The sequence below is a fragment of the Poecilia latipinna genome, unplaced genomic scaffold, assembly GCF_001443285.1.
Source record: "Poecilia latipinna isolate Pla-1442-1.1 unplaced genomic scaffold, P_latipinna-1.0 Scaffold132, whole genome shotgun sequence".
NCBI lineage: Eukaryota > Metazoa > Chordata > Actinopteri > Cyprinodontiformes > Poeciliidae > Poecilia > Poecilia latipinna.
In genome coordinates, this window is record NW_015112748.1 from 330,123 (window position 1) to 336,946 (window position 6,824).

At 40.0% G+C, this 6,824-nt stretch overlaps 1 protein-coding gene and 1 long non-coding RNA gene across 3 annotated transcripts in view; one reads left to right on the plus strand and one right to left on the minus strand.

Annotated features, from left to right (window-relative positions):
• Nucleotides 1-91: 91 nt before the first annotated feature.
• Nucleotides 92-6,824, minus strand: part of LOC106945178 (uncharacterized) — a 60,581-nt gene continuing 53,848 nt past the window's right edge. Inside the window, exons 2-3 of the long non-coding RNA XR_001424499.1 lie at nucleotides 1,281-1,417; nucleotides 92-352 (exon numbers count right to left, since the gene is read on the minus strand). This is a non-coding gene — a long non-coding RNA (uncharacterized LOC106945178). The remainder of the gene's footprint in view (nucleotides 353-1,280; nucleotides 1,418-6,824) is intronic.
• Nucleotides 2,261-6,824, plus strand: part of znf438 (zinc finger protein 438) — a 51,153-nt gene continuing 46,589 nt past the window's right edge. For both annotated transcript variants that reach the window (XM_015028663.1, XM_015028664.1), the window contains exon 1: nucleotides 2,261-2,402. The gene's annotated coding sequence lies outside the window, so the exon portion shown is untranslated. The remainder of the gene's footprint in view (nucleotides 2,403-6,824) is intronic.

Consider the following 6,824-nt stretch of genomic DNA (forward strand, 5'->3'; position numbering starts at 1 on the left):
ATGTTATGTCAGTCTTATGCACACCCCTTCAAATAAAGTGTTACCATATAGGTATATATATAATGTATGCAAGCCAGAACAAGTCAGGTATTGTGTTCAGGTGATTTAAGTGGCAGCAGACTGGAATTGTTGATTGACCTTTGGGCTTGTGCCACTGGATGAACGAAGGCGGTACTTGAAAACTCCTTGAATAACAACATCTCTACCAACTGGTGCCTATTTCCAGTGGTCATCGGGTGGGAGGCGGGGTACATCCTGGACAGGTTGCTGGTCCATGGTCAAACCTTGACGCTCAAACTTCTTTTTCAATTGTGGCAGAAGAGCACATACAACACGAACTGGACGAGGCAACCTGCAACAAACAAATATACAGAGAGATTTCAGAGAAATGGCACAAGCACAAAATGACATCATTGGAGTCTTGACAACAGCCCCTGAGTTCTCACACAGACTGGTGGGAATGTGCTTGCCAACATTCTCACCTACGCTTCTGTCCATAATTACGACCACATAGTGAGGAACACACTGCCAACGGAGACACACCCAACTTAACGAGAACCGAACCAGACGTTAACCAGCTATAATGAAACTTAACAAAGGAGAAGGTGCTTAAGCATCCACAGCTTTTCCTTACGCTCAAATGCATCATGTTTCCAGTGAAGATCTTCCAGACCTTCAGTCAGTGCATGATTTAAAGCAAAACACACTTCCCACTGAGGTCTCACAGGTGACAGGTACACATCAGAGCAAAACCCAAGCTCTGACTTCAAAGGTATTACCTGCAGGCTTTAGTGACTGATTTGAGTTGTCGATTATTTGAAAACTAGATTACTGGGTGCCTGCATAGGTCTTTCCACCTGACCAAAGTTAGTTGTCAGAAAAAAAAAGACCTTAATCACAGAGGTGACCAACAAAGAGTGCTTCCACTGCCCGTTGGACTCTCGTTGGACAGGGAGGGTTAAACCCAAATGCCTAACGTGGCGTCGTACTAGTGTGACGAGAGACATGATACTTGTCTTATGCTGGTCAATGACACAGTATCACTGTACCATTGTTTTATGAAGCTTCAACAAAAGGGGGCCTAGGAATGGCCCCCTTTTGTTGAAATCAGACAAAATAGCACACCGAACAGCACCGACTTGTGCCATACTGTTCAGTGGAAATTCATTTTCTTGATTAAAAAACAAAAACAAAAAGCAAACCACAACATTCATGTCACAATTAGCTTTTGGCTGAGACTGTTCCAGGTGGATCTTGGTGGAATGTCCCTTTAACTTAACCTTTTATTAACTGGGGGGATCAGGGGAGGCGTCGGATGATGCTGCCATGGGCGGTTGCCTATGTCGACCATATCAGAAACTGCCACGAACTGCAGGTGTATTGATGGTTCACCATTCCCATCAGTATCACATATTCTCTGTAAATATGAATGTGCAGTAGTGAAAATCGCATTGCTGTGCAGGCATCAGATTTAAACAGTCATTTCAACATACCCACAACTACAAGGGGTAACATTTTGGGTAATACATTGGTATTACCTACACAATAAAGTTCATATTACTTGATTGCATGACTTATGATAACACAAAATGTACACTCAAGTTTTTATGTTTTTTCTGTAAGTGGGGAGGTATTTTACTAAGTATCAAATATAACCAATTATTCTGTAATCAACTCGTAATTTATAATTTATTTATTGTTTATTATTATTTTTGCTTCAGTGAGGCGAAGGGGTATGCATATCAAAAAAACATACCCTTTTATATACTACACTTTCTATTAAAACAGAACACTCCTTCACAAAAGTTAGTATTCTGTTTCGATAAAGTGTCCAAGTAGGACTTCCGGCATGCTATAAGTATTGTATAGGATAGGTATGCCAAACCGACAGAACAACGTCACTGAAACGTCGTTCTAAAGAGTAACGCTTTCCTGTCACTCTGTGTGTTGTGTGTGTGTTGTGTCTCAGCTGGTTCACAGCTCCAGCTGTGTTATGCTCTTACAGTTTACTACAGGGCTCCTGATTGGCTACTTACACTTAACACAGCAGAGTGGGTCTGTGGAATGTCACGGACCGTACCATTTCTGCCAGGCCGGGGGTGCTAGCTTAATACAAGGAATGCAGTATTTTGTTTTAGATTTCGAAACCGATAATATGGCTAAAAATATTATATTAAGAATATAACTGACTTATTATCATCGTTATAATATACTTAAAGTGCTGTAATAGGGAATACAGGAAAAACTTTTGCCTGAGTGGCACCCTCCCGATCAAGTTGACGGTTTGGCTCAAGATGGCTGGAGAGAAACAGTTATGAGGATCGCAGGGTTTTCAAATTTTTCATGGAAAATGAACCGCTCTGCGCTTTGAAGACGCTCCCTCTCGGTAACTGGGGATCCAGGTGAGATACATTCAAAGTCATTACCGCGTTTTCACCCTTCTAGACGGCGTTTAGACCAGGAAAACCTAGCCAAACTCTGCTCGGCTGTAGGGTTTTGACGACAGCCTTTAGGAAGCCTTCAGGAAGATTCTCTGTGTTTGCTTCGTATTTTGAGCACGAAGACCGCCTGAAACCCGCAACAACTCACTTAACGTGGTCGCCGTTGCGCCAAAACGCATATGCAACTACAAATGTGTGGAGAAGTTGTTCCTCGGCTGTGGAATAGGAGGTGTGCAGCTAATGTATAGCAGGCCTGAGGCTAAACTCTGCAGCTGTGCAGCGCTGGTAGACGTCATGTTGCCGGGGTTCCCTGCTGTAATGCTGCTGCGCAGATAGAGCAGAGCTGTGTTGCTGAGACCGCACAGCCAAATAACTCAGGCTCAGTCAGATTGTATAGTTTGTTTCATTTCAATGAGAATCAATGCTGTTGCTGGGCGCCATTATCTGGCTTAAAATATTTTAGTTCTTTTAGCATTACCCTGATGATGGTTACCTTCTTTCGGTGGAAGTTGGTGTTGCGCAGTGGAACCACCTGTGACAGCTAAAACTTCCTCCAGTTTCATTGTTTTTAAATAAGGGTACACCGATAGGCAGTTTTCTGGCCAATCAGGGATCTTCAAAAGCCCTGATCTGAATCTGATTTTTGCCCATACCGATTTACCGATTTGAAGATACCGGAGTGGTTAAGTTTGCTTGTTAACTGTTTACAAGCAGATGTGACATGCAAAACATGGCTGGGGTTTTTTTTCAGACTTTTGTGGACATAGCTAAGATTAGTAAATAAGTTTGGTTTCTCACATCAATATTGGCCATTTGCCAAAAAATTAAAGCTAAGTTATGTAACTTTTATAATTTTTTTTTAACATATTTGCTAAAACTGTCATGTTGTGAAAATATAGTATGAGAGCGATAATTTGTGAGGAAAACAGCCAGGTCCTCTGCATCTCCCATGCTGCCATCTACAGAAATGCATCGCCCCCATTCAGAAACAACCAATCAGTTTCAGGAGGAGGGGCTTAGTGCTGTAAATCACTTTAGTGAAGATGCTTCTCACACCCTCCACCTTACTGTCTTTTTGTTAGGCTCATAGCAGAGCCTGTCAAGAATGCATGGGCTAGCTAGCATAGCTGTCGATGACAGCGGATAAACAATGTTCCTGTAATTTTGTTGTAATGAACAATTTCCCTGAACAATTTTGTTCAGGGAAACAATTAAACAGTTCTTTCCCTGATATTGACACATTTAATATCGCATAGACAAGTTTAATTGACAGCACTAAGACCCTCCTCCTGGTTCTGATTGGTTGTTTTTGAGTTTACATGTTTTTCATGTGCTGGTTCCTGTTCTCTCAGACTATCCAGACTTCCTCCCACAGTCAAAAACAGATTTAAGCTGATGGATGGATGATTTCATTTAGTTTAGCAATAGGTTTGGTTGTGTAGTATTCATTTTCTTGAATTTTTTCCTCACCAAAAATCTCAAATTTGTGGGAAAAGGTTAACAATAAAACAGTCTGGCAATAGCATCAATGATGCACAATTTTTTCCCCATGTGAGGAATGTTGAGCTGAACTCCATAAAGCAGAATTTGGTCAACACAAAGCTCTAGTTTTTATCAACTTGCAGATGTTCTGGAAAACTGAGCACATTTAAGGACAGTTTGTTACTTTTTTGTTTGTTTGTTTCCATAGTAACCGACAGTTAACATCCTTGCTAAAGAACGAGTTACTCTTAACTCAACAATGGCTGCATTTTGTTATTCATGATTGTATGATGTCAGTAGCATTTTTTTGTTTTTGCAAAACAGCTCAAAATAATCATTCAATAGTATTTTTTGAAGACAGCAATTTTATTTTTGGTAGCATAAGACATTTTGTCAGTCCCAACATCACTTCAATTTTATTTGGGATCCATCCAATTAACACTAAGGTGTGTATAAAGTATCATGATGCAAATGGTAGTCATATTCACACTAACATGGACATGAAATAAACATGACATTTTTTTTGTTGTGTTAATATGCAAATAAATTTTTGATAGGTAGGACAGAGATTTTTAAAGACTGCATTTGTCTCTAGATTCAGGGTCTGCAGCCTTCGAAGGATTGGACGTTTTGAAATTTGGTGGTCTAGACTTAAGATTTATTTCCTGGATTTATCCCAGCACATGTCCTGTCACCTAACAACTGTGACTGTGCTAAAGGCAACCTGGTAAAAATGGGGTTCAAAATCCTGAGTTTTTTTATTGCTTATTTAACACTTTTTAATTAACTGATATATTAATTGTCAAACTTTTTTTTTTTTTTTTTTTTACAAAAAAATATAGTAATTCCATGTCTGTGTAAATGACATTTGTAAATATTTTGCATGTTTTACATCTCAATTAGGTTAACTTATTGCCAGATCCTTTTTCCAATTTGCCAGTTCACATAGTAGCATTTATGCCTAAAGTGAAAAATTAATGGCCAGTCCAGGTGATTGGATGTGATTGGAATCGGCTGCAAAATATCTGATCGGAGCATCCATAATAAAGAGTTGATTCTTGATCAATTCTAGTCTTAAAACATTCCATTGTTGAGTGGTCAAACAAATTTACCAGCAATAATCTACTCTGCTTCAAAAAACCAGGAATAAAGTAGTTCTAATATTTTTGTAATAAAATCTTAAAGTTAGAGGGTAGGATAGTCTTTCCAAGTGTTGCACCTCATATTCAGGAAGAACAACTTGTTCTTTGTCCGTGTCTTAGAGTAAGACTTAGCTCTTTAGCATGCCAATAACGCTGTAGTGTGCATGAAGGTTTGGTACGTATTCTCTGTCCATTTATCCATCCGTCTCACCACAAAGCTTGTGTGAAGGGAATTCTATCTGTCCATCAGGGTCTTCCAGGTTCAGCTATAGAGGAGGGCAGCTCAGGGTTTTGTGACTTCTCTGTTTGTAGGCACAGACGGCTTTGATAGAACTTGCATTACACCCCAACGCCATCTGACAAAATATCACATTTTTACCGGTGTAGTTAGTCCAACTAACTCTAACAGCAGGGATACAATTGAAAGTAGTTTCTTTGGACAGGCTCATTATGCATGGTCCTGGCCTTTGAGGTGTTCTTGGAAGCAGGTGTTCCTGGAACTTCTGACACTTTCCTCAATGCTTTGGATCATTTCATTGCTTTAAAATCACAGTTAGTTTGGCCTGGGGGGAAAGTTGGCTGCCCCCCTTCAGTGTGGTGTTGATTGTGTGGGAGCTCCAGCCACGTCCCAGTGAGGTAGGCTTCAGCTCAAACTGTCACATACATCCACTCAACACAAACGCAATTATTTCTACATGTATGCTCGCCCACATGCACTAACACAAATAATCCAAATGGCTGAAGGTCACAAACATAGGTTGCTATTACATCAATGTCGCCTGGCTACTTTAACACTGGATACAGGCTTGATTTAATAAAGTCAAGCATTCAATAGCCATTCCATCTTATGCAGTCCTTTTTGTCAAGATAACTTGTTTTCTATCGAAAAACTGCAACTTGACGTCAGGCACGCAAGATCCTCCCCTCCAGCTTTCTGCTGGAGGATAAAAAACTGCTGGCCGACAATCACTACCATTGGCGTTAGCTGGCAATTTGTCAATATAATGCTCTAAATCTTTTTTTAAAGGTTTTGCTGGTTTTAGTGGCCTCTATTTGAAAGTAGTTCAACAGGAAACAGGGTAATGAGAGAGGGAAAAGACATGCAGCAAATGTCACCAGGCTGGGAAGCAAGCCTGCGCCCACCAGCACGAGGACTAAGGCCTCAATACGTGGGTCGTGCTTTGCCCCTGCGCCACCACAGCACCCCACGCTCTAAAGCTTAAACGTATGTGAGATGCATAAAAGAAAAAGGGACTTTGTGCTTTGCTACTAATTGTCAACACTACGACAACTAGATAACAAGGTCCCCAGGTATCGTATGTAACCGGTCAGGAATATATCTATATATATGTATACATACACACAAAAATGGAGAGGGATATAGGTCAGTTATGCTAGCTAGACTTTGACAAACTGATAGATGTGCTGTGGAATTCTGTATGTTTCGGTACAGTTAAAATTTTTTAACTAAATTATTCTACCATGGCCAGTAAAAGAATTGTGGTTTTGCCTTCCAGCTTTGTGCTGCAATTTCTGGATGTGAACAACAACATGCAACGTGTCTGTATGGTATGTCTGGAATGCTGAGACAGGACATGTTTTTCAAAAACAAACAAAAAAATAAAATGCATAAATGGGTCATTGACATATAAGGATTTTCACAGAGCTAAATTAAAAATGTTAAAAATATTTATCTCCATTTCAATTCATAATTTCATATTCAAATTAGACCTTTTCAAGGGTTTTATATCACTATGAT